General features: G+C 33.7%; 1 long non-coding RNA gene across 1 annotated transcript in view; it reads right to left on the bottom strand.

Moving 5' to 3' along the window:
• Positions 1-3489: 3489 nt before the first annotated feature.
• LOC123795664 (uncharacterized) overlaps positions 3490-27929 on the bottom strand; it is a 52212-nt gene continuing 27772 nt past the window's right edge. Inside the window, exons 2-3 of the long non-coding RNA XR_006780566.2 lie at positions 14268-14337; positions 3490-9598 (exon numbers count right to left, since the gene is read on the bottom strand). This is a non-coding gene — a long non-coding RNA (uncharacterized LOC123795664). The remainder of the gene's footprint in view (positions 9599-14267; positions 14338-27929) is intronic.

Here is a 27929-nt window from a genome sequence, read left to right as displayed (position 1 = left end):
AAAATGAGAATGATAATAACCTTGCAGGGATGTTGAAAGGATAAAATGAATTAATGGGTGTCAAAACTTATTTCTGTCAAATAAAACATTAAATGTCTTATCAATGGATTATTGAAGTAATACTAATTGCTAAGGACTTTAAGCTTATTGTGGAGAGGTCACTGGGCTGTGGATCAGGAAATCCAGCTTTGCCATAAATTAGCTGTGTGACCCTGTACAAATCATTTAAGTTCTCTGGACTTCAGTTTACTCTTTGCTAAATTGAAGTTGGGATGGGGATGGAATTAAAATGACTATATTAATTCTAAAATCCACTTATTCTAAGTATTTGAGTTAGGTTTCAAAAAATAAAAGCAAAATACAAAATCAGATATTTATAGAAGATAAATCATTGCAATCTGTTATATGTGTGTTTATTGCTGATTTTTAAAAGAAAAACTAAACAGTGGGAAAAGTCACCTTTTATAGCCCACTTAAGATTTCTGTTTTTATTAGGATGCATTTAATGTTAAGTAAACATGTGTTTAATTTATTCACTAAAGCTGCCTAGTTGAACCAGATTAACCCAGAACTGTGTTTGACTTTTCTTGTACTAGCAGCTTACAATTTTAGAGTTGAAGATTAAAAAAAATAATAATAACTACTTATCTATTCCCCACTTTGTGATTGAAAATACAAAAGATTAAATAAGAGACAGATAACTGTAAGTGAGACAGAACTGGTTCTAGAACCCAAGTCTTTTGATTTCTAGATCAATCTTTGTTCCATATCACATTTCACTATTTTTGACCATCTTGATAATGCATTCTAACTCAGTCATTTTCTCTGTTCCTGATACCTTATATCATTTCATTAACTCTGACTGAAATTACCACATTCAGTTTACTACTGCTATGTTAAACAAGTATTTGATATTGGATGAGCTCAAAATACAAACGTGTTTGGTCTACAGCTGCTACTTTGTAATGCATCCCCCCTACCATTGTATGAAAACTTTGCAACCTTCATCGTTTTTCAGTTCATTCCTAAGTATCAGACATTCAATAGTTATTTCATGTTACAGCATACAGTTTCAAAATTCAGAAATATTAAGTGCTACTTCAAGATAGTAACCAATATTTAGATATTCATTAAAAAATAAGAATCTTTTCTCTTTAGGCATGGTTGGCTTCTTTATGCACTTCTCCTTCCATTAGTTAGCTACTGTATTGAACTTAAATGATCAGTGAATTCAGAATGAGAGAGAAAGCTAAAGAGCAGGATTGTTTCTATTTGGTTAGTTACTGATAATGTAGTAGCAAGCTTAAGTTAAATATAAATTATAAGAAAAATATGCAGGATACAGTAGTACTTTGGACATAGAGATCAAATAAAAACAGTTAAAACACTGCTCTTTGACAAAGAAACAAAAGGAATACAATGAAGAAAATGCAGTCTTTTCAACAAATGGTATTGGAACAAGTAGATACACATGCCAAAAAAAAAAATAAATAAAAAAGGAATCCAGACATAGACTTTATACCTTTCATAATAAAGATCTAAATGTAACATGAAAACTATAAAACTCCTAGAAAGTAGGACAAAATACAGATGACCTTGGGTTTAGAGATGACATTTCAGATACAACATCTAAAACCTCATTAATAAAATAAGTAATTAATAAATTGGACTTAATTAAAATTTAAAAAGTTAAATTTTTTTTAAAATTTAAATAAAGAATAAGAAGACAAGCCATACACTGGGAGAAAATATTTGCAAAAAATACATTTGACAAAGAACTATTATCCAAAATATGCAAAGGACACTTAAAATTCTACAATAAGAAAATAAACAACCTGATTTAAAACATGGGTCAAAAATCTTAATACAACCTCATGAAAGAACATACACAAATTACAAATAAGTATATGAAAATATGTCCGACATCATATGTCATCAGGGAAATGCCAATTAAAACAATGAGACACCACTGCACACTTACCAGAATGGTGAAATTCCAAAACACTGACAGCACCAAATGCTGGAGAGGATGTAGAGCAATAGGAACTCTCATTCATTGATGCTGGGAGTGCAAAATGGTAAAGCCATTTTGGAAGATAGTTTGGCAGTTTCTGACAAAAATATCATAATCTTACTATACAAAGCAGCAATCATACTCTTTGGTATATAGTCAAATGAACAGAAAACATACACACAATCATTAGCACACAGATGTTTCCAGCAGCTTTATTCCTAATTACCAACAAATGGAAGTAACCAAAATGTCTTTTGGTAGGTGAATGGATTAAATAAACTATGGTATATCCACATGATAGAATAACATTCAGTAAATAAAATAAATGAGCCATCAAGCCATAAAAAGACATGGAGAAGGCTGAAACACATATTACTAAGTGGAAAAAGCCAATCAGAAAAGGCTGCATACTGTATGATTCCAAATATACGACCATTTGGAAAAGGCGGGATCAGTGGTTTTTCAGAGGTTAGAAAAGGAGGGATAAAGAGGCAGAGCACACAGAATTTTTAGGGCAGAGAAATTATTCTGTATGATACGATCGATAATGGTAGATACATGTCGTTATACATTTGTCAATATCCATAGAATGGACAACCCCCAAAATGAACCCTAATATAAACTATGGACTTTGTATAATAATGATATGTCAGTGTAGCTCATCAGTTGTAACAAAGGTACTCATTTGGTGAGGAATGGTGATAGTGGGGGCTGAGGCAGAGTACATGGGAACTCTGTATCTTCTGTTCAGTTATGTCCCGATACAAAACTGCTCTAAAAAATAAAGTCTATTTTTAAAAAGGTAAAGCAGAATTTAACTTAATACTTTAAAAAAAAAAGAGAAACTGAAATTTTTTCTAAGATACTTGTATAAAGAGTTAGCTTTCGGCACATTCAGTTGGAGGTAAAAGTTAAGTTTTAAATAAATTTCTAAAATAGATAAAAGTCCTACTAAATAAATTACACTACAAAAGGGAAGAAGAACAAAAACAATGCATCAATTCATGTAAGGCTACCTATCAATCTTGGGTCTGTTTAAACAATCTCGAAGGTAAAAATATCACTAACCAAAATACAGATGATTACCTCAAAATTACTAAACAAATGTGATTTGTCACAGAATATAAACCAAAATATATCTATTTCATATTCTAGAATAAATTAGATATGATTACTTCATAATTACTAAGCAAAATACACAGATAAGAGAGTCTGAGTTTTTACCATAAATGGTTAGAAATGAAATGTGACAGTAAGCTGTGGAGATTCAACATTAAAATGTTTGCCCTCAGACTAGCTTTAATAAACTATATTCATTCTTTAGAAGCCAAGTAATGGTCAATCAGTGTAGCATGAAATAGAAAATGTATATACTTCCATGTGTTTCAGTATATACCTCTATAATAGCATTTACTACAGTATATTCAATCACTTTATTTAAATACACACATAACCTCCTATGGAAGGGATGTGTATGAATAATACTTGGCACATTGGCTGGCACAGTCAATATTCAAATGCATGATTAAATGAATAACCAGAAATTGAGCTATAGGGGAGAGTAAGGATACTTATACTATTTATTATTTTCTAAATGTATACTCTTAGCCAGTAATTATATACTTTAAAAATATTATTCTGCTTGGGGTGACTGGGTGGCTCAGTCAGTTAAGCGTCTGCCTTTGGCTCAGGTCATGATCTCTGGGTCCTGGGATCAAGCCCTGCATCTGGCTCCCTGCTCAACACAGAATCTGCTTGTCCCTCTCCCTCTCCTTCTGCTCCTCTCCCTACTCGTGTGCACTCTCTCTCTCTCCTTCAAATAAAGAAATAAAATCTTTAAAAAATATTATACTGCTTTATTATATTATTTATGATGTATGTATTACTTACTATCTCTGAAACAGAGAAAAATCAATTAAGCCCTTTGACCACGCAGTCCATAAATGGAACCAACAAGTTTTATCCAGGTATATATATCCAAAGCATTTGCACTTCCATTATATCATATATACTAGGAATTGTATGATTTCACTAATTCTTTTTACTTGAGAACAAGAAATAGTAAGTGGCATGGCCACGGTAACCTAGACAGAACCTTAGTCCAGTGTTCATTTAGCACAAAGAAAGGAAGGATTATCTCTCAGTCTGTATTCTTTTTGTGTTCTGTCTGTATTAAAAAACCCTGACTAATAATGTGTAGCTAAGCAAATGGCTACAAACCTCTAAGACATATGAGGTTAAAAGAGTTAGTAGGAAGGGGAAAAAATGGCCGGGGCAGAGTAAAAGTAGCATGCCAAAGAGCCCCCAGGAAATAGCTGAAGTGAATAAATAAAAGGCTATGACAAGATTTAGGGAAAAACGTTCCCTGGGAACTCCAGGAAAAGCCACAAAGGACTGCAGTTTTGATGTTACCTTTAGGGAACCAGGGAGATTATTATTTCATTGACCTTCAAGATATTTACTACCTGCCTAAGGTAGGTACCAATGATGTGCGCTATTAATACAAGCTGGTCCCTCTGACATGGGAGGTGAACAGGTTTAAGGGGTAATGTTCTATTCACTGGTTTATTACAGAGAATGAGGAGATACTAGAATGACAGAAGAAATTATGCACAAAAGTCTAAAAAGAATAGTCTGAGGAGAAAAAAAAAGCTACAGTTTTTACATCATCTTGGGCCTTTTGGGGGGCTTTATTTTCTTGAGTCTTCATAGAAGCGATGGTTGAAAAATTTTTACATGCTTAAAATAAACATTGAAGAGGTGCAGGCCACTGCCCAACTATGGATATCTTAATAAATAAAATGAGGGAATAATAGCTAACTTGAGGTCACTTGCTGATAAAGAACAGAGACAAGCAAACACTGCCACCTGTAACAAGGAAATAACGGCACTGAGGCTCAACAATTTGGTACCTAATTTGATCCCTATACCTGTGCAGGAAGAAAAAACCGAAGAGGGTTTAGGTGTGGCAGCCCCTGGAGATCAAGAATTTGTCACTGGTAGGTCAAAGACAGCATAATGAATGGGTTTATCTAAAATAGTTCGAGGCAACAGGGTCTCTTAATTTTGCTCTCTTCTCGTGTAACTTCTGCTTTGGCAGTTCAGATGTATGCATAAAGTCCATGCACAATATTTTAAGTGGCTGTAACCACTCCTGCCAGACTGTAAACTAACCTATTTTAGATTGAAGTTTAGTACAGAAATCTGGTCAAGTTGACAAATAAAAGCATATATCACAGCAAAGAGAAATAACAGTAAATTTACACAACTGGTATATACAGGCCCATCTGGGGAAGAATCTAAAACTTCTGAAGTCAAATCATGTCATCCAAGGCACAAAATCAGAAGTTGGAATGACTTTTTATGTTAACAAATAAGTCAACAAGTATTTGAAAAGTTAGGACAAAAAGGTGCCTATCTTAGCTTTTAGTATAAGAATGAAGAAAAGATTAAATTACCTGCATCTTTTCCAGGTTAACTTTACACCGAAAAGAACAAAACAGACATGAAAAACAGACAATTTCAAAATAGAGAAGAATACAGTAAAAGATTAGCTTAGTACTTAGTTTATAGATCTATGCCATAATTACTTATATAACAGAGGACTGGGGGGAAAGTAGTACCATTGCAAAATCACTGTTCACTACATTTTGGGTCTGATACAAAGTAGAAAATGTATAAGACAGACCAATATTACCCTAGTAATGAATTTCCTATTTATGGAAGTGGCCAAGGAAAAGCTACCAGAGATGTTGGAAAGAAACGTTTTCAGTGGCTGCGAGTTCTAATAGATGAACTCTAAGGTACCTTCCAAATATTAGTGCTACCAAGTGCTAAGAAATCATTGTCATCTTTATTATCATAAGGAAGCATGTGATTTATTATATTCTATGCCCATGTTAACATTAGTATATATAAATTTAGGCAGAAAACTCAAATAAGCTGCTTTGCTCCTGTCTCAGAATAGGTCCTTTAGTATTGGGTAACTTTGAATGATTCAATTCTTTGCTTCTTTCATTCTTGTCTAGTTAAACATATACTAAGCAAACACATATAGGCTTTAAAGTCAGAGATCATGTGAATACAAATGATAAAAAGATGATGCAATTATATCACCCCAAATGTTTATATAAAATCAAGATAACAAGATTTTTGGTGTATCATGTGGTTTCGCAAGCCATATGCTTGCCTGCTATTTTAATTAATAAAATAAAACATAAGGAACCTCTCACTAGAAAGAATAAATGTTGAATTTGAGTACTTCCTATTAGTCTCTCCCACCTACCCCTACCCAAAGTAACACCACCAGCATCACACCTCCACAATAATTATATCTCTTACAAATGAGTGGTTATACTGTTATGGTGGGAGAAGACTGAATTAGGAGATGGGAGAAATACAGTTTATAAAAATTGTGAACAATTTCTTTCTGAGATAGGCTTAAAGAGGAACCCATGTTACCCATGAAATTTCTTAATATTCTGCCTGATAAGCAATCTCCTTATTTTTGAATAAAAGGACCACAGACAAGACATCTGATTGCTATAATATATATCCTTACATGGAGTATAAATATTAATTTGTCTATTATATAATTTTCTCAAATGTAGAAGATACACAAAAGGCACTTAATAAATATTTTATTTATTTATTTATTTATTTATTTATTTATTTATTTATTTATTGAGATAGAGACAGAGAGCAAGGACGCAAATGGAGAGGGAGGGAAGAGGGAGAGAATCTTAAGTAGGCTGCACGCCCAGAGTGGAGCCCAAGGCAGGGCTTGATCTCACAACCCTGAGATCATGACCTGAGCTGAAATTAAGAGTCCCACACTTAACAGACTGAGCCACCCAGGCAACCCAATAAATATTTTTAAAAAGAAAAAATGAGATTTACCTCTTAGTTTTTCACTGAAAGAGCATACATATGAATTGCGATCTCCCCTAGCCAACTCTCAAAACGAGTGGACAAATTCACGGATATAGAGAACAATAAATTGTTTAACATGTCTATACTAATTACAATGTACAAAATTCTAGTTACAGCTCTGAAAGTGGTGCATAATGTCCAGTTTTAGGCATATAAACAATAAGAGCAAACATTAAAATAGGAAAATTTCCTACCTATCAGCATGAATTATGGTCAAGAGTATCAAGAGACAAATAAGACATAAGTTGAGGGGCGCCTGGGTGGCTCAGTTGTTAAGCATTTGCCTTTGGCTCAGGGCGTGATCCCAGACTCCTGGGATCGAGCCCTGCATAGGGCTCCCTGCTCCACTGGGAGCCTGCTTCTTCTTCTCCCACTCCCCCTGCTTGTGTTCCCTTTCTCGCTGGCTGTCTCTCTCTCTCTGTCAAATAAATAAATAAAATCTTAAAAAAAAAAAAGACATAAGTTGATAAATATGAAGGAGAAAGTACAGGCCTTAGCTATTACACTAGAATTGCTTCTCAAACTAAAATTTAAGAGAGATTATGCCTTCAAAAATTACCAATGGCTTCTATTAATACAAATTTAATTATAAGTTTCTATACAGTATGTTGTTGGGCATGATTGAAATTCCAAGTGTTCTTCATTATATTAGAACTGCAGGCAAAGAATTTCCAAAGCCTCCAGATGCAACACTTTGATGCCTATAGCGTGAGGAGTGTTTCAGCAAGAGATGCTGGGTAGAAAAGCAGAAATACAGTCGACGGGCAGAAGAATGTTGGTTACCACGGAGTCAAGGAGACAAGTAACTAACTTAAGAAAAATGAGAAAGGACGGATTTAAAAGAAATTGAATACAATTAAACTTAAAAAAAAACCAAAAAACTCACAACTTCATGACAAACAATAGCACTATCTTGTATACTATCTTGTATTCACCCAGCCCATTTTACATATACCAAATACCTTGGTAGAAATTGTTGCGTTAATGCACACAATAATCAGTCTCTGATATGGACCGGAAGTGGGAGGTATTATTCCTGCTTAGAAGTTGCTAAAATTGACACAGCAATTCAGTGATTTTTCTGAGTAAGATCAGCATCTAAGCAATCATAAATTTTAATTTTCTTATTTATTTCTTAGCTTATATTACCAATACAAAATGTTAATTTCTTCCCCTATTCAACTGGTTGAACACTTTATCATTTACTGATGTCAGGTTGTTATCTTCGAACAATGATTAGATGCTTATGAAAAGCATTGTTTCTCTTTAACTTCTGAGGACTTCAGAATACACAACATTGCAAAAGAGATGTGAGGTAGGGTGCTATTATCACAGGCTAGAAACACCCCGAAAACAAAATAAAAAACATTATTACTTCTCAATTCTTTTGAAAAGCAAATATGTAATATATGTCTAAACATCAAACTGATGGAATAATATGTACTGATCTGTGACAATGATTTAAAATATTCCCTTAACACTACTTTTCATATTAGATCTTAATTGAAAGAGGACACTAACATAAGTCACTGTTTTACAATAAAAACCAATGATTTCCTCTCACTCAAGGCAGTAAGGCAGTGTCACTTCACTTCAATGTAGCCATCACAAGCATAACCAAGGTAGCCATTTCTCAAGTCATGTCATAAAATTAAATTAAAAAACAAAAAACAAAAGCCAACAACTTCATAATGACTGATGGCTTCAGGGGAGCTCTACATTAAGTAAATGAACAAACAAATAAATAAGCAAACACACAAACAAATAAATATATCCCTATTATATGGAGTAACTCATGTTTGCTACAAAAAACCTATTATTTGAATTAATTTTTTTTCTGCATTAGCAAAAAGAAAACAGAAAGATTTAGCAGAGTAGAGCAGCCTACATGTTAAGGATTCTTGAATTCTGCAAAGGACAATGCTTCCTAGTATTTATTAACATAGGGAAAGTGCTCCTGCTGTTCCTAAAGCTTACAACACACTGTCAGCCATCATGCTTTAAATGAAAACATTCTGGAACAATCTTCAACTATCTGGCTCCCAAGCCAGCCAGCCTGTGAACATCTGAAAGTCAATGTTACCAGTGTCTCTTCTAGCGGGAGGCTTACTTAACAGTGGTATCTCCACAGTCATCCTTGGCACACCTGGTCACAGAACACATGATTTACACAGCTGCACAGTCTGGGTTTGTGTTGAGAGAGAATTTAGCAGATGAGGCATAAAATTTGAAAATACGCAGCCAGGGAGATAGGTAGTTTGAAAACCCTCTGTTCCATAAACATCGGTCTTCAGATTTTGTTCATAAGTCTCTCCAACTAAGTAGAAAAGTGACAAAGTTCTGAAAAAGTATATGCTGTAAAATAAGTAGGTTAGCTAGCATGAGCTGGCATAAATAAATGTTCACCAGGTAGATGTATTATTATATATAACAATTGAATGAACACATTGGCCAGGATGATATTGGAAAACCAAAATATGAAATTGGGCCTATGAAAACATGAGGAACAAATTCAGAAAAGATAAACAAAGGTTTCTACACTTACCTTGCTCAGAAGGTAAAGTGGGAGTTAAGAATATAGGGGAGGGGGGCATCCAGGAGATTCACCTGGCTGTGCTTGTTGTCAGACCTGAGGTGGTGTGCAAAATTGCTCTATAAAAAGAGGGGAGAGATAGAAATCATGAATCTGTTAATGTGTCTTCTTCTCTGTGCCTTTTCAATCTCGCATTATTGTACCCAGTTAAATCCCAGTTACTAAATAATAATTTATATTGCACTGTCTCCCTTGGAGAAAAGATTACTCCATTAAAAAATCTTAGGGATATACCATGAATGATCTTTCTTATTCAGTTCATATAAAATGAAGTGGTTTTATTTTTAAATAATATTATTTAGCTAATGATGTCACTTTTTCTGTATCACTAGCATCTTTTAGTTCAAAATATTCTGGAATGCTAATATGTTGAAATCTTTTGTTTTATCAACTAAATGCTAACAATACTATATAGCCATATGTACCTTACTACTTTCCCCCAAAACTTTACTACTCTTTATATTATTTTAACCATATGTACAGATTAATAAGGTCAACAGCATTAGAATCTTATTTTAGGACATAAAAAGGAACCTAATATATGCAAAAAATAAAAATAATAAACATAATCACTAAAGAGTTGTCAAGTCTAAAGCTGATCTTGGATGAGCGAATGATGTAGAAATTAACACTTTCAATTGCTTGTCAAAATAAAGTGGTGCAATTTGAGTCAACTCAGCCTAGATGCCAATTATTCCAAGAAGCCTTTCAACATATCCCAACTTTAAGTAACAATTCACTTTTCTGAAGTCTCAGAGCCATTTATCCATACCTGTTTTATAAAAAAATATTACCTTTCAACCATTCCATATAATTCAATGAATACTTTATCTCTTTTATTCCTCTAGAAAGTTTTCAGGATAGGAGATTTATCTGATTTGTTTCATAAGTGGTTAATTTTTAATGCATACTATTTTTAAATGAACAAATGATGCAGTCATTATAAGGTATTAGGGTATCTGCCAGGGCTATGATTCTCATCTGGGGCCCCTTACTACCTTCTTCCAAGATCACTGATTGTTGACAGAATTCAGTCTCTTGTGGTTGTGGAACTGAGATCCCTGTTTTCTTGACACATTAATTCCTTCAAATTCAAGCAAACAAAGGACCATTGCATCTTTTCTATGCTTTGAATTTCTCTGAATTCCCTTTCTACCTTGCTTTTTGCTCTTAAGGGATCATGTGATTATATTGGGCCCCTGCTGCTGGACAATCCAGGGTAATTTCCCTGTTTTAAATTCAACTAATTAGTTAATTTAATTATATCTACAAAGTTCCTTTTGACACGTATTCACAGTCTGGGGATAAGGGCAACGAGGTGTAGAATCATCTTGGAAGACATAACTCACCTACCATACCCATCTTATCTAAAATTTTATCATCTAATATATATATATATTTGAATATGTAAGCAGACTTTTATTAGATTACTATTCCTGAAGATAAGAATAGTCATTTTTCACATTCATATTTCAGTGTGAGTTAGCGTAGACAGAATTTTAACTTTTAAAAACTAACTAATATGTGCACTTAGGGAATAAGAGTTGTAGAGATGCGAAGGAAAATACAGAATGATGGTGTCATTTTATAGCATGGACAGATATTTCCCAGGGGAAAACCAAAGAGTCACCTGAGTGGACCACTAAAGTGTGGTATTCTGGAAAGGGATGCTAGAAAGTAGAAGAATGAGGGGGACAGAGATAATAAAGAACCATCAACAGCTTCCTAAGGGCTGTGAATTATTGAAATGAGCTAGGTAAGCTAACCAGATCTTAGATTTCCCTCCTCCTTTATCAGTTACTCAAGCACCATACAGACACACATAGACAGACACAGATGGATGGACAGACACACACACACACACAAGAATCTGAATAGAAACAGAGGTACAGGGGCGCCTGGGTGGCACAGTGGTTAAGCGTCTGCCTTCGGCTCAGAGCGTGATCCTGGCGTTATGGGATCGAGCCCCACATCAGGCTCCTCCGCTATGAGCCTGCTTCTTCCTCTCCCACTCCCCCTGCTTGTGTTCCCTCTCTCACTGGCTGTCTCTATCTCTGTTGAATAAATAAATAAAATCTTTAAAAAAAATAAAAAATAAAAATAAAAAAAAAAAGAAACAGAGGTACAAGAAACCATTCTAATAAGTTTCTGGAGTTGAGAAACCTGTACAATCTTTTCATAAAATAACAACAGAGTTGAGATTGAAGTAGAGTGGTATTTAGGATAGAAGGAAAGATACAACATACAAGTACTTCTAATGGTTTCAAAACACTCCTTAACTTCCAGGAATAACCCTGTCTATTCAATTATTGTAATGTATATATAAAGAAAGAAATAATTTTCTTTTGGAACAAATATTGAGTTCACAATAATCCAATCACAACCTCAACAGGGAGAAAAACCAATCTCTGTTTCACTTCACTGCACCACAGTATTTAATCTTTTTCTATTGATAGTTAGTGCATGCAATTTCCATTAGAAGAGTTTTAAACATCAGAGGTAACATTTGGAGGCGGCAGCAGATTCACAGCAGCTCTTTAATATTTGGTCACTTCATAATTAGATTATAACTTTACAAGAAAGCACATACGAGGCACTGGGTCACAGCTTTAAAGTTATAAAAGCAATAAAATCATCCAGGGTGTATCATTATTTTGAAATGACTTATAAGCAGTTTCATTTTACTGCCAAACATTTTTATAATTCCTTTCCCAAAGACAAATGTGTTCAGCTTGATTTGTGTTTGTCTTTGCATTTAATCATGTTTGCAGTCCTTTTCTGAATTTATAATTAATCCTCTTTACATTTATGTAACACTATGCTAAACTTTTTCCTCCTAAATTTATCTTGGTGGGTGATTGCTTATTATATTTTTATACTGTTGTAATTATTATATATACATAGTGCTTTGAGCATCCTGACAGAAGATGTTTTATAATTGTATTATTTTATTGCTCAAACATTTGCAAATAACATATTCATAAAGTCTAAAACATGTAAACGTGACACAGATTCTAATGTGGTTCAGAAAAACCACTAGGTCAGGAATGTTTTCTGTAAATGTAAATTAGCATTTTACATACTACTGACCAGACTGCATCTGATATGCACCTGAATTTACTCATCTTCCCTCAGAGGGTTAGTGGATCAGGCATTTATACATCAAAACAAAATATAGCAATTGACAGGTGAGGCTAAAAGTGAATGGATTTTTCTTTGTTTTGGTGGTGGTGGTATTCTAAAAGAAGATTTAAAAAAATAGAAATTTTAAGGAAAACAATGGGTATGAGAAGGAGGAAACTGGGCCTTAGTTATAGTTTTTCCAGTTATTGAGTTTACCAACATATTATTTGATCACTAGGATTTTGTTTAGCTTGTATGAAAAGGTGAGGCTGAATCAGAGAAGCACCATTGTACTTTCGAGTTCTGAAATTCAGAATCTCTGCATTGAAGTGTGTTCTCCTCAGCCTTACCTGATTGGAAGACAGGTAACCTGGCAGAAAAATTAACTCTTTTAAAATATTAAAATGATTTAGGGGGCCCCTGGGTGGCGCAGTTGGTTAAGCGTCCGACTCTTGGTTTTGGCTCAGGTCATGATCTCAGGGTTGTGAGATCAAGCCCTGTGTGGGGCTCTGCACTCAGTGCATAGTCTGCTACTCTCTCTTTCTCTTCCTCTGGCCCTCCCCATGCTCTCTAGCTCACATGCTCTCTCTCCCAAGTAAGTAAATCTTTAAAATATTAAAAATGATTTAAAGAAAAATTGTATACAATAATAATTAATAATGCAAGCTCCAAGTTGACTTCCTGCCTTAAGTGGTTTCACTGCTCCCTTTGATATAAGTATGAATATTTCTGAGATAATTTACAAGAAAATTTGTTATCTGAAATGAGAACAAGAAAGGATAACTAGGAAAAATATTAAATGTTTACACAATTAGTAATAGGAATCCTGATAGGAAGAATGAACATAATTAACATACTAGTTCTAACAGGTGGGAAACTTAAATAATGAGAGACAAAGAAAAAGTTAATAAAAAAAATAATTAAGAAAGTTCACCCACAAGAGGTGGGCTGAAGGATTTTCACTTGTCAAATGTGGCCAAAGATTTTCACTAATGCCTAATTAAAAGGCGGTTATAAGCCCATATCATAACTTCTCTATATATTTCTGGTTCAAGATGATGGACTCAGCACATATATTTTTTCCTCTTCCTTACTAAAAGAGCACTGAAAGATACATACTTTAAGGGAAACACATAATAAGCATTGTGAATAGGAAGACCAGTAGATATGAAATAACAGATGAAACAGAGTGAAGAAAGCCACAATTCCCAAAAAGGAGCAAGTGAAGACACCAATAGACATGGGGGTAAAGCTCTTCAGTGGAGAACAAGAGATTCAAACAGGGCACAAGCCTAGTGATTGTAGTTCATGGTCTGGGAGTCTGAATAGGACAGAAATCATTTCAATAATTTAAAGCAGGGCTAGGCCACTTTCACTGTCCACATGTAATCCCTGCACTGGCAGAGATACTGGTCACCTCCAGACCAAAACTAAAGAGCTCTTTATATACATAGAAAGAAACTGAACAATCTATCAGGGAGGACTAGGGACTAGTGTAGGTATTAGCATGCCAGAATTTTTCCACTTCTTATTTTAATTAAATTTTATTTATTTATTTTTGGAAACTAGGGTTTTGCAAAGCTAGCTGTTCTACCTTTTCCTTACCTTCATGTCATTAAAAATAAATACTGAGTCAGCCTTCACATCAAAGGAGAAACAATTTGGGGGAACCGACCTACAGAAAAGCAGAGAAAATCAGTATTAGCCATGTATAATATGATAAATACTTGAAAATGTGCCCCGAACATTAAAAGTATCTAAAGAGTGTATATAATATGATATCAGTGAAAGACAGGCATAATATAAAATAAAAGGAATTCTAGGGTTACAGTAGTGCATTTTACAAGGAAATCAGTCAAAATTGGAACCATGATTAAAAGGTACATGAAAAAATTTTAGTGTACATTTATCCATATATATATTTTTTCTTCTTCCAGCATCTGAACCTCTTATTTCACTGAGGGAATTCGTTACTGTGTTACCCTCAGGGGAATGTAATAAATCAAGAACTCTACAGGTCATTCCACTGGTGGGGATATGGTATCCATTATCCTGTGGCAGCAATATCATCAATGATACACATTGTCCAATGGTTATTGGGCCAGTACCAACATCCAATTAAGGTCGTAGCAGCTCTCCAACCAATGCATTCTGGTGATGCTGGCTGTGCTTTCAGTTGCCTGGTTCCCTCTGTTTCCTCTGTGTTTCAGACTATGAGTTATCTAGTCATTCAATTAATTCTGTGAACTACATCTGCCCAACATTTCTGTTCAAGCTTAAGTAACCAGAATCAGTTTCTTTGGTTTTCAACCAAGAACTCTGCTCGGTATAATGAATGTCTTCAAGATGAAAGAGAAGACACATCAACAAAAGTGATGTTAAGAAGTTTCTCCCCTCTAAATTATCATTCACAAAGGAAAACATAGATGGGAAAAACAGCAAGGGCAGACCAGAACACAATAAAATCCTCTAGGGTAGACATTATGCTTTTCCTCTATTCTGACTGTGGGGCATATCTGGATCAGACTCTCATTTTGCTTCCTAAGAATTTCCCCCATTATACACCACAACTTATACTATATAGTATTGCTTTTTCCTTATCCTGTATGACTACTTATCCGAAGTAAACATTGAGTGGTATGACCCCTTCCGTTCTCTCCTGTTTTGCCTATGCAAACAGATTGATACAAACAACAATATGTACATATTTCAAATGCATTATAATAAGGGAAAGAAGCCAGTCTTCAAAGGCTTTGTACTTTATGATTCCATTTTTATGACATCCTGGAAAAGGCAAAACTATACAGAATAAGAAAAGATGACCGATGCCAGGTTTTAGGGATGGGGAAAAGGGTGATTACAAAACGGCACCACTGGAGAATATTCTGGAGGATGGAACTGTCCCATAAGTTGTTCATTGTGGTAGTTATACAACTCCATGCATTTGTCAAAACTCATAGAATTATATACCAAAACGGTGAATTTTACTATACATACATTTAACATGTGTAAGTAAAAATTAAAAATTATCAGGGAAATCTTAAAATACATTACTTACATTTTTAAACATTGTCAATAATAGAATTTGAGAGCAAGAAAACTACTGTGGAAATAGCATAATAATAATGAGCCAATAGGTGTTTATATTTGATTTAGAAAGAGAGACAGTAATATATTATTTAGAGATACTAATCAAGAGAATTAAAAACGGAAATGGTTAATCCTGAGAAAGTATTATAGGGTGAGTTGTACACTTGCCTCATTAGTCATGACTGATTTTTAAGTGTGTGTGTGTGTATATATATATATATATACACATACCTTTTAATAAAAATGAACTATGTAGTTTTACATTTTTTGAACATGTTTATAGGAACTGTATTAAGATGACAGATGGTATGTATTAAATTGATCTCATTTAATGATGTGAATTTAGTAATATTTATATAATCTTTCTGATGCCTTTACAGTATGTGAAGATAAAGAAGCCATTTTTTGTTGTTGTTGTTTATTCAAAGTTGATTTCTGGATGTGTTAGACCTCAAATCACAATTATTTATGAATCTTGTACATAAAGCAAACAGACAATTTGAGCAACATTCTTTATACACCCATATCCTAATCTCATTTTTTGTCAGTTTATCCTGCATTCTACTTTGCAGTCTATAAAGTCATCTATGAGGGTACTTGGGGGAAGCTAAAAGTCCTAATAAAGTAATTAATCCACTAAAAGATGTGTGTCTCATAGACTTTGTACATGAATACAGAAAAAAACATAAAATCTACTATACAGGGCATAGATCTCAAGAGCAGGCTGATAAGACAAGCTCCTACTTGAAAATACAGCATACATCTTGGTCCAACATTTTTAGTATAATTTATTTTTCTTCAAACTCTCTGGAAACCCTACCAAATATTATTCTGGCTCTGACAAATATGTTCTTGTCCCTTCTAAATATAATACCACTTTTCTCATGGAAAAGATGGTTTCCATCACAAAGTATTATTTAATAACATAGCATTGTCATGACAAATGCTTAGAAACCTGCCTATATTTTCCTTAATATTTATTCTGTACATCTCGACCCTATCAAAATCAACTTTCTGTCAACTTTCACACTTGGAATCCAGGGATTACCTATTGATTCTGAAAAAGACAGCTCTGACTACTAAAACAGGCAAAAGTTATAAGACCTATTAACCTGAAACTACTGACCTTTTTTATAAAAGCTTCAATTCTATTTTGGGGAAAGTTTTATTTTGTTTGTTAATGGTTTTTTTGATATGGATTTTCTACACTTAATACAGTTCCTGCATATACTTTCTGAATTCAATTAATTTCATGATAAAACCAGAAGAAGGATCCCAAGTGTTGCATTACACAAACAAAACACTTATTGAGAAACAATACCCAGCCCCCTTTATCTATTTCTTATGGTATAAGGCATGCTGATTCATGTATCAGTATTCTGAACCTGTCTTTTTATTTGAACAACATTGCAATAATAACCAGAGGTGGAAAGCTTATTGAGGGAGGGGGAGGAATTATATTCCAACAAAGAAATAGATTTCATTTTAAGTACCCGGGGGGGGGGTTATTTTATAAGAAAGTATAAAATTAAAAAAAAAATACAGCTTGGCAGTGGCCTTTATGTCTAGAATATTGCTTTCTCAATATAACCCCCATTGAGGCAAAAGTAATATTAACAAATGATAAAGTTTTGCTGTAATTCTTAGTGTTTTAATAAACATAGTTATAACATGCCAAGTAAATTAAACTCCTTAATCTTTTTCCCCTATTTTACTCTAACACTGCATTGCTGTACTTGGAAAATGATCATTCCACAAACAAAGTCACTAATCATCGAAGACTGATTAAAAAGAAAAAAAAAGTTTTCTTGATTCCTTGCAACCCCTAAGCTGAAGTCTTTGAATAGGAGATTAAAGCTTAATTATTTTAATGTACCAGTTCAGTGTTATCAATCTGGCCTCTTCACCACTTTGAAAGTGTAAATTGCTTGAGTAAAATAGGTGAACACTCTGTCCTTCCCTTTTAAAGAATTCACATTTTCAATTTCTAGATGAAAAATAATACCTTGACTAAATGCTAATCATACTTTCTGCTGACAAAGATAGAATAAACCAGGAGATTATCTAGAATACTAAGGGGATAGCAGTATGCATAAATCAATACTGCCCCTACATATATTACTAATCTTCTTTGGGACATAAAACACAAAGTTTTTTGAAAAAAATGTAGACCGCTTTGAGATAAGGTTCAATGTGCTCTCTCAATCTTAAGAATAGTTTTCTTTGCTCAACTATTTTAAGTATGGAAAAGAATCTGAGAACAGTAGGTGCCCCCTACCCCATCACTATTATCTCTATTCAGCACTGCTCCATCCAGGTAACCACATGTCATGTATGGATTTCCAAAATCTTCTATGTTACATAAATATTGCCTTCTAGAAATTAACATGAAACTGCATCCTGTTTTTTTTTCCTTGAAATCATAGTTTATATATTGATCCATACACATGTATATAGAGTTGGTATGTTATTCTATTATGGGTCAGTGTTCCATAATTTATTTAAATTATTACTTATGCATCCAGAAACAGCCATGTCATGATGTTGATCACAGTCCCCTTCTGTTCTCCCTTGCGAAGAATTTCTTTTCAAGACCTCTTGAGTCCTTCCCCACTAGCCATTCACAAGAGAAAGGGATTTCCTGCAAGGTTGCTTGAGTTCAAATTCTGGCACCATCATTTTTCACCATATGAATTTTAGGCATATTATTGAACTTATCTAAGCATCAGCTTATATGTCTGTAAACATGTAATAATAATGTCTCATAAGTTTTAATTACAAAATTCATGAAACATACTTAGTGCAGTCCTTGGTACATTCTAAATGCTTTTATGAATAAACAGTGTAGGTATTGACACCCTCATGCCCAAAGACCTTCTGGGACAGGAGGTAAAATCATCACTACAGATGAAGTTTTAAATATATCCTCCAAAAGCTATAGCTCTGGTCCAGACATGTGCCAACCTACAGAGTGGCAGGAATTTCCTACTATCTACATAACTACAATGAGTAGGTGGGTCTTACCACAATGGGGTACTGATTTAAAATGATTAGACCCTTCCCATTTAGAGGCAGTAATTTGCCAATAACTTTTAAATTGTAGACTCAAACTCTAAGACCCCACATGCCTACTAATAATCTCTATATGAACATTAATTTACATATATTAAGCAGTACAATTGTCTGGCTTACATTCAGATAACCTGTATGCATGACCATTAACCCTCTCGCTACACTGTGGATTCAGTTGTGCCTAATAAACTGATATGTCACTCCCTTATTCCCAGAACCAAACAGCAAATCGTGCTTGCATTTAACTGCTCTATAAATAAATGAGGGTGGGAGGCTGCAATTGGTTCCACTATTCTCTTCTGTAGCATGTAACTTGGAGCCAAAATGAATTGAAAACTCATTCTCTTATTCTCTAAGTAGTCTTAGTTCCTGTTTAGCACTGTTTGAGTGTCTCATATTATCTCATTTATTTCCACAGTGTTCATGTGTAAGGTGCCTATTAGCATCCCCACACTACAGAAAAAGGATCAGAAGCTTAAAAAGCATAGATAACTTCTTCAAAGTCTCAAAATCATTAAGTGACAGAGCTAGTACTCAAATGTAGGTTTTTCCACCACATTACATTGTCTCTCATGAATAAGTAAAGAGAATTTGTGTGAAACTGACTATTCTGCAAAGGTCTTAACTAAATCAAATTCTGTTCTTCTTTTCTATAAGAAAAAAGTCTACGTTCAGGGAATCTAATGTTATACTCTGTTGAGCAGTATGTTAAAATGTAAAACAGTGTAACTGTTGACACATTTTCAAAGGTATCAGTCAGGAGGGTAACCACACAGTAGTTACTGCCAAAGGTGGAACGCCAAACACTTGAAAATGAGTAGATACGACACCACAAGAAAATTTACATAAAATAATGTAGGTGATCAAATTAGCACATTAAAGCCAAGGAGACTAAATACTTTCAGACCTCTAATTAGAATACTGTTTGTGCTCAAAGTGGTTGTACATTGGCTGATCAAACAATTCATTTTTAAATGATCACCATTGTTCTATAATCTAGAGAGAAGGTATGAACACTGGCTAGTCTCCAGTAAGGAGAATCCTTCTAAGCCACTGAACAAAACATTCCCATAAAGGAATTAAATGTGTAAACTGGTCCTCATTAGAATTGTGCTTCAAATTAGTGCTTCCAAGTTATGGTTTAATTTTAATGACAGGAATTTACAATGTTCAAACTGCCTTCACATTCATTTACTCATTTGGGCCTCACAAGAACCCTTTCCTCTTGACAAGGTGAATACCACTATCCGATTTTTTGAGAAAATAGCATTGAATTTGAAGTTAATGCATTTGCCCAAAGATTCTTCTTTCCATTATTGAGAAAGGACACAATTTCCTTACCCTTAGCCAAATGTTCTTCTAGTGATAGTGGCAGTGATGATGAAATAAGAACATCTAAAATAACACAGTAGCAATATTAATAGCCTTATGTTCCCAAGCATGTATGCAAAAATCCCTTCAGGGTAGGCTTAATGATGACATATTAGACATACTACCTAATCTAATCTGTATAACAATGCTATGAAATAAATGTTAATAAGTACATTAGGAAACTGAGGCAGGGAGAGTTGAAATAACTCCTACATCACATAGCTCATAAGTACCACAGTAAAAACTTAGATGCTTCTCAAGGTGACACTGCTTATCAGAGATACAGTTCGAAAATAGCCCATGTACTGGTCTCCTCTAATTTTACTATTCAAACTAGCATAAAGTCTATGTTGTATTTAGGACATGAATTATTATTTCATAATTTTCTAATTTAAAATCTGATACCATTATTCTTTAAATATCACATAAAAAGTATTTACCTTTCTGAGGATAAGGGTTTGGGGCTGCTTTCTTATACTTGCTTTGGAGCATCTCCTCTTCTGGTTATACTAACAAATGAATAAAAAAAAACCTTTTTTTTTTTTTTAAAGGCAGAAGAACATTTTATTCTCCAGCTCTACAAGTTCTACTCTCTTTGTATTTCTCTGCACATCTTCCTAGGTCTTGCCTTCTTTCTCTTTTCCTATGATCTCTCAGTCCAGATCACTGATATACTTAATTTCAAAGATTCATGTCCATTACAGTTAATTCAACAAATGTTAAGAACTTAAAATACTGGAATACTTTATTAAGTGCTATGAATACAGCAATGAATGAAATAAATGCAGCATCTCTCCTTACAGATAAAGGCACTTACTTAAGACACTGACATTAAGCAAATGTGTTAATGATTGAATAATGGTCAAAAAGCAGTAAGAAAAATTAGGATTCATATGATATGTGAACTTTAATAAGAGAGGTTCATGTAACCAGTAAACTCAGAAAGGTCTCCCTGATGAAGTAATTTTTAGGTGAAATTTGAAATGTGAGTAGGAGTTATGCATATGAATAGGGTAAGGAACTTGTCCAAAGGCCCTGAGGCAGGAAGGTACTGAATGAAAATACTGAAGCTCAAGTTTAGTGAAGGATTACAGTCCACTAAGCTACTGAGGTAATGGAAGAGTCATGAATGCCTTATTTATGATATTCACTTTCTTCTATAATTGAAAGAAGCAATTGAAAATTGTAAGCAGGAAAGGATTTTCTGTTTAAAAACACACACCAGTAAATGGTTGCAGGCCCCAAGACTATCTTTGAGGAGATCAGTTATGCAAAAGTTACAAAATCTTAGGCAAGAAATACAGGTAGTTAGAACTGCATCAGTGGGTATGGAAAAATAGCACACATGATTAAGAGTCTATAAATTTGGTCATTTATTGGAAGAGTAAAAGAGCTAGAAAAGTCAAGAATAAATTCAAATATTTTGGTATGAAAAACGATACAATTTTTTTACATTTCTGAAATATTAGAAATCAAGTTTAAAACATGTTCAACTTTAAGACACCAAGGAGAAATGAGGAAGTTGAGGGGAAAAAAGTTATATGAAACAGAAAAGAACGGTAGAAAATCAAATTGTTGTATACTTAAACTACTCAATAATTAAAAGGAACGAATATTTAGTGCATGCAAAAACATGAATGAGTCTTCAAAATATTGTGCTAAGCAAAAGCAGCCAGACAAAAATCACATTATTATGATTCTGTGTGACTATAAATAGGGAAAACTAATCTAATACTGACAAAAATTAGATAAATGGTTGTCTACTGCAGAAGGGAGTGGGGAAAGAAGGTCAGAGGGAGAGAGAGTTAAAGGGACAAGATGAAGCTTTTGGGGATGGTGGAAATTACCTAGATATTGATACGATGATGGTTAAATGGTGTGTGTGTGTGTGTGTGTGTGTGTGTGTGTGTGTGTGTGTGTGTATCAACATCGATTGGTCTGTACAGTTAAAATAGGTACATTTTATTACATGTAAATTATACCAATAGATTGCTTTTTAAAAGATAAATATGTGATATTAGCTAATTTTATGCTTTTTACCTTTTTCCAAAAATTACAAAAGGTACCAGTTAATTTTATGATAGGACTAAAAAAAATAGTGTTCAGGGAATTGAGGATTCACTTATAGCAATAATACTCTTAAATAACACATAAAGTAAAAATATATTAAGTTCTATTGAACTGCTGCATTTGAAACTTCCTTATGCTTTTACTTAAAATTGAGGCTTATCAATAAAGTTAAAATTTTCTAATCTGCGAAAGACACTGTCAAGAATATGAAAATACAAGCTACATACTGGGAGCAAGTATTTGCAAAGACATATCAAATAAAGGACTATTATCCAAAATATACAAAGAACTCTTTAAACTCAACAATAAGAAAACAAAACAATTGATTAAAAAAATGAAACAAAGACCAATAACAGACACTACACCAAAGGTGTAGATGGCAAATAAGCATATGAAAAGATGCTTCACATCATATGCCATTAGGGAAATGCAAATTAAAACAAGAACATATCACTACACGCTTATTAGAATGGCCAAAATCCAGAACACTGACAATACCAAATGCAGGCATGGGTGTGGAGCAACAGACACTCTCATTCATTTCTGATGGGAATGCAAAAAGGTACAGCTACCTTGGAAGACAGTTTGGCTATTTCTTACAAAACTCAACATAGCCTTTCCATGCAATCCAGTAATTATGCTCCATGGTATTTACCCAAAAGAATTAAAAATGTATGTCCATACAAAAACCTACACAACGATGTTTATAGCAACTTTATTACTTAGCTTTTATCTGAAACCTGGATAAACTAGATGTCCTTCAACAGGTGAATGGATAAATACACTGTGTTATGTCCAGACAACAGATATTATTCAGTGCTAAAGAACGAGTTTTTGGGCCATGAAAAGAGATGGAAGAATATTAAAAAGCATCTTAGTGAAAGAAGCCAACCTGAAAGGCTATATACTGTATGAATCCAGGCATATGACATTCTGGAAAAGGCAAAACCGTGAAAAGAATAAAAATCAGTGGTTACCAGGGAGGAAAAGCAAGGGTAAATAGGCAGGGCACATAGGATTTTTAGGGCAGAGAAACTATTCTGTATGCTATTATGGCAGATACATGTCATTATACATTTGTTAAAACTCATAGAATGTGCAACATCAAGAATGACCAAAAGGCCTATTACAAAATAAAGTCTATTAGAAAGAAAAAAATTGAGTCTGGTGATTATATTTCAGCACAGTAGATATAAATGAAGAATCTTGCTACTAAGACTGCAGTAAATGATCTTTACTAAATATTTTTAAAAGTTGTATTTTATATATGATTTGTCACTCAAATTGTCTGCTTACTACCTGTAAAAATGTTCCATATCTTTACAATTATTTCAAATTCAGAGCAGGTTTTTAATCCCCGTTGTGTATCCAGTAGTATTAGGTATTTCACTGCCCCACTGGAGGCCTGCACTGATTCCTGAGTACAGATATCACAGCCCATAATTTTACGAACTTTCAACTAAATTTAAATTTATTTCAGTGATTAATAAAGGAGTGAATATCAATTAGAATATTCAAATGGTAGTATTTAAAGCATTTTGGTGAGTTCAAACTGGATAATACTGCATTTAGAATACTTCATAGTATTTTGAACAGGTTTATATAGAATGAAATGGTTTGACTCTTTTTAAACAGTTGCACTGTGCTTATACCCTAGGAAGAAATTATCATTTTGTGACCCAACACCTACAATTTTTTTAGTGGCTCCCATGAAGAGTAACTAATTTGCTGAAAACATAAATACACAGTTGGGTTATCTATCAAAACACAGAGTCATCAAAGTTGAAAAGGGAGAGAGAAAATTTGTAACACACCTGACATATAGCAGGCTGCTAGTAGGAGGAAGCAAACTGCCAGAGTTCAATGCTTGATTAGAGCACAAGATGGATAGGAATTGTCTAACTTCAATTTTTAGACTCTAGGGATATTTTACCCATATTTACCGCTATGAGTATTCATAAAATAAAACAATGGAATCATGCCCAGAAAAGAAAATTAAAAGTCCAGCTTTAATTATTAACACAATTTAATATGGAAAATGAAAAAAAAAAATGGCAGCAGGAAAATGAAAGGAACGGAAAGGGAGAATGAAGATGTCTGTTATCATTAAAAACATGTTTTGTGAAAATCAAGAAAAAATGAAAATTGCTAATATTAATTTAAATGCACTTAGCTCTTACCATGAAAACCAAATTCAGAGGAATCAATAAATTGAACTGTAACCGCCATGAAAATCAACAATAAAAAATTTAAATAACACCAGATAATTTTGTGATTACAAACTGTTCAGACTTCAAGATAACTTTAAGAAAAATAAAGGCACATTCTATCAGTTTCTAAATAAGATGATGATTGGTTCATAATAAAATGATGAAAATATACACCCACAGAAGAAAATGTTACAATCGAGGACAAGATAATCAGTGTAATCAGAAATCTGACAAAGTGGCAGAAAAAGAAATCCTCCAATTTTCCTTCTTTAGTACAAGTAACATCTCCCACTTCTATTCACCCTGATGTACAGTTATCTAGGATAATTCAGGAAGAAAAGAGAGAGTGATTATATTTCTGTTTCAATGGGTCAAAGTACCTCATCATGGGTGGATTCTCTGTCAGTTAAGATTGTCTAACCGTGCAAAAGTTGGGTGAATATAATACAGACATAATGAAAAAAAAACTATTTAATGTTCTGCAGTGTGGACAGAAGCAAAAAGATTGTGGTTGGAAGGGCATGCTTTCTTGGAGGATGGAATATGAGTAGCTATATATAGATAGGTTACAGTTTCCACAACCTGCAGCCTTTAAGTACAGTCTGAGAGAGATACATATGTGCAGCAGGGGGCACACTTGGAAAAGATCAGTTTTTCTGGCCTGGAGAAACTTGAAAAGAGAAGCCAAGAAGCTAGGAAATGCAAAGATAGTAGTGGCATCATAATTGTGAGTCTTCACAGAAAGGGGAGTCTTCAGACTTACTAACCATGGCTGTGACTGATCCCTCAACCACCCACATGCAAACAGATTCAAGAAGAATTGACTTCTGAACCAAGACCAGATTTGTTCCCCAAGAACCAAATGGCAAAGGTTAAGTACAACCAAGAAAAATACCTTCTAAGAGAAAGGAAACAATAGTCATAGAAGATAATAACAGAATCAATAATTCACATAATATTCATCATGTCTAAGATACAATCCAAAAGGTCATGACATACAAAGAACCAAGAAAATGGAACAAAATTTTAGGGAAAAGCAAATCAATTAAATCCCAAACTAAGAGAAACTAGGTATTAGCAGACAAGAATTTAGAAGTGGCTACTACATCCCCAGTGAAATAAAAGACCATGTACTCAGTGAATGAGAATTTCAGCCAAGAAAAGGAAAGTCCCAGTAGAGAACAAAAAAAGAACCAAATAGAAATTCCAGAAATGACAAATAAAAATATAGAAGGAAACACAGAAGAAATTCTTTTTGATCCATGGTAGGACAATATTTCTAATAGTACAGGAAACACAAATCAGAAGAAAAAATAATTTGGAATTGATTTTAAAAATGTGCTTCAAAATTAAAATAATGAAATTGTAAGCCATACACAGGGAGAAAATATTTGCAATACAAATGCCTGATAAAGAACATTTCAACTAAATAATGAGACAAACAGCCCAATGTGCCAAATGTGATATTTAAACAGATAATTCATAAAATAAAAAATATGGATAAATGGCCAATAGATAGATGTTAAAATGCTTGACATTCCTACATATCAAATAAATCTAAATTAAAATCATAATGAAATACCTCTGTACATTCAATAAAATATCTAGAATTAAAACAACTCACAATAACTAATGCAGATGTGAAACAATCAAAATTTTCATATATTGCTGGTAGAAATATTAAATAGTTACCATTTTTAAAAACAGCTTGATAGTTTATTATAAATTTTAATATCTACTTGATGTAAAACCACATATAACCGAGGCATTCTACTCCTAGGTATTTCCCCAAGAAAAATAAAAATACATATCATACAAAAACTTGTACATCAATGTACATCATTTAAATAATTACTGCTCCACATAAAAACAACACAGATGTCCATTACTAGGCAAAAGGATAAATTCTGCTGTATCCATTCATAAAATGATATTCAGCAAGAAAGAGAAATGAACTACAGATAACCAAAACAACATTTAATAATCCCAAAACATTATGTGAGTGAAAGAAACAAGACACAAACGAGTATAAATTACATCATTCCATTTACATTAATTTTTAGGGCAGGTGAAATGAATCTGCAGTAATAGCAATTACATCAAATATGGCACTAGGCAAGGGATGGCTATAAAGGGTTAATTGCAATGAGTTATGAAGAAACCTTTGGGGTAACAGAAATATTCTAAAAGGACTGGGTTATAATTACAAGTAATAAATGGGAATGTATTTGAAAAACTCATTGAACTATTCACTTAAAGTGAGTGCATACTATTGTATGTAAATTATATTTCATTGAAGTTTATTAGAATGAAACCTTGATTTCATATCCAAAACCTAATATAATTCATTATATGAATGGGATAAGAAAGGAAAACCATAGAACCATCTCAATAGACACATAAGAACCATTTAACTAAGTCCAACACATTCTTTCCTGATAAAACACCTCAGCAAAATAAAAGTAGAAGTGAATTTCTCCAACCTGATAAAAGGCATCTACCAAAAATCTAGAGCTAAAATCATTCTTAATAGTGAAACACCATTTTTTTCCCCTCTAAAATTGGGAACAATAAAATATGTATGTGTGTCAGGGGGGAGAGGACAAAGAGAAGAAAGGAAATTAAAAATTTCAGGGTAATTACCTTCTGTACACTTTGGAATTTGGGGGAAAGGGGAAGGTGGTCAAAACGTACTGGGATGCAAGGGTGGTTCAACATTCGCAAATCAATCAATGTGATAGAACACATTAATAAAAGAAGAGACAAGAACCATACGATCCTCCCAATTGATACAGCATAAGCATTTGACAAAATACAGCATCCTTTCCCGATTAAAACTCTTCCAGAGTGTAGGGATAGAGGGAGCATTCCTCAATTTCATAAAAACCATCTGTGAAAAGCCCACAGCAAATATCATGCTCAATGATTAGGAACATGACAAAGATGCCCACTCTCACCACTACTGTTTAACACAGTACTAGAAGTCCTAGCATAAGCAATCAGACAGCAAAAAGAAATAAAAGGTATTCAAATTAGCAAAGAAGAAGTCAAACTCTCTCTTGATACTTTATGTGTAAAACCCCAAAGACTCCATCCTCAAATTACTAGAACTCATACAGCAATTCAGTAATGTGGCAGGATACAAAATGAACGTAAAGAAATCAGTTGCTTTTCTATACACTAACCATGTAACTGTAGAAAGAGAAATTAGGGAATCAATTCCATTTACAATAGCACCAAAAACTGTAAGATACCTTGGAAAAAACCTAACCAAAGAGGTAAAGGATCTATACTCTAGCAACTACAGAACACTTATGAAAGAAATTGAAGAAGACACAAAAAGATGGAAAACATTTCATTCTCACGGATTGGAAGAATAAACATTGTTAAAATGTCTATGCTGCCCAGAGTAATCTATACTTTCAACACCATCCTAATCAAAATACCAATGGCA

The sequence above is a fragment of the Ursus americanus genome, chromosome 35 (assembly GCF_024610735.1).
Source record: "Ursus americanus isolate L20-20 chromosome 35, mUrsAme1.1.p, whole genome shotgun sequence".
NCBI lineage: Eukaryota > Metazoa > Chordata > Mammalia > Carnivora > Ursidae > Ursus > Ursus americanus.
The sequence above is the reverse complement of the archived record's forward strand: the minus strand, read 5'-3'. Positions and strand labels throughout refer to the sequence as shown.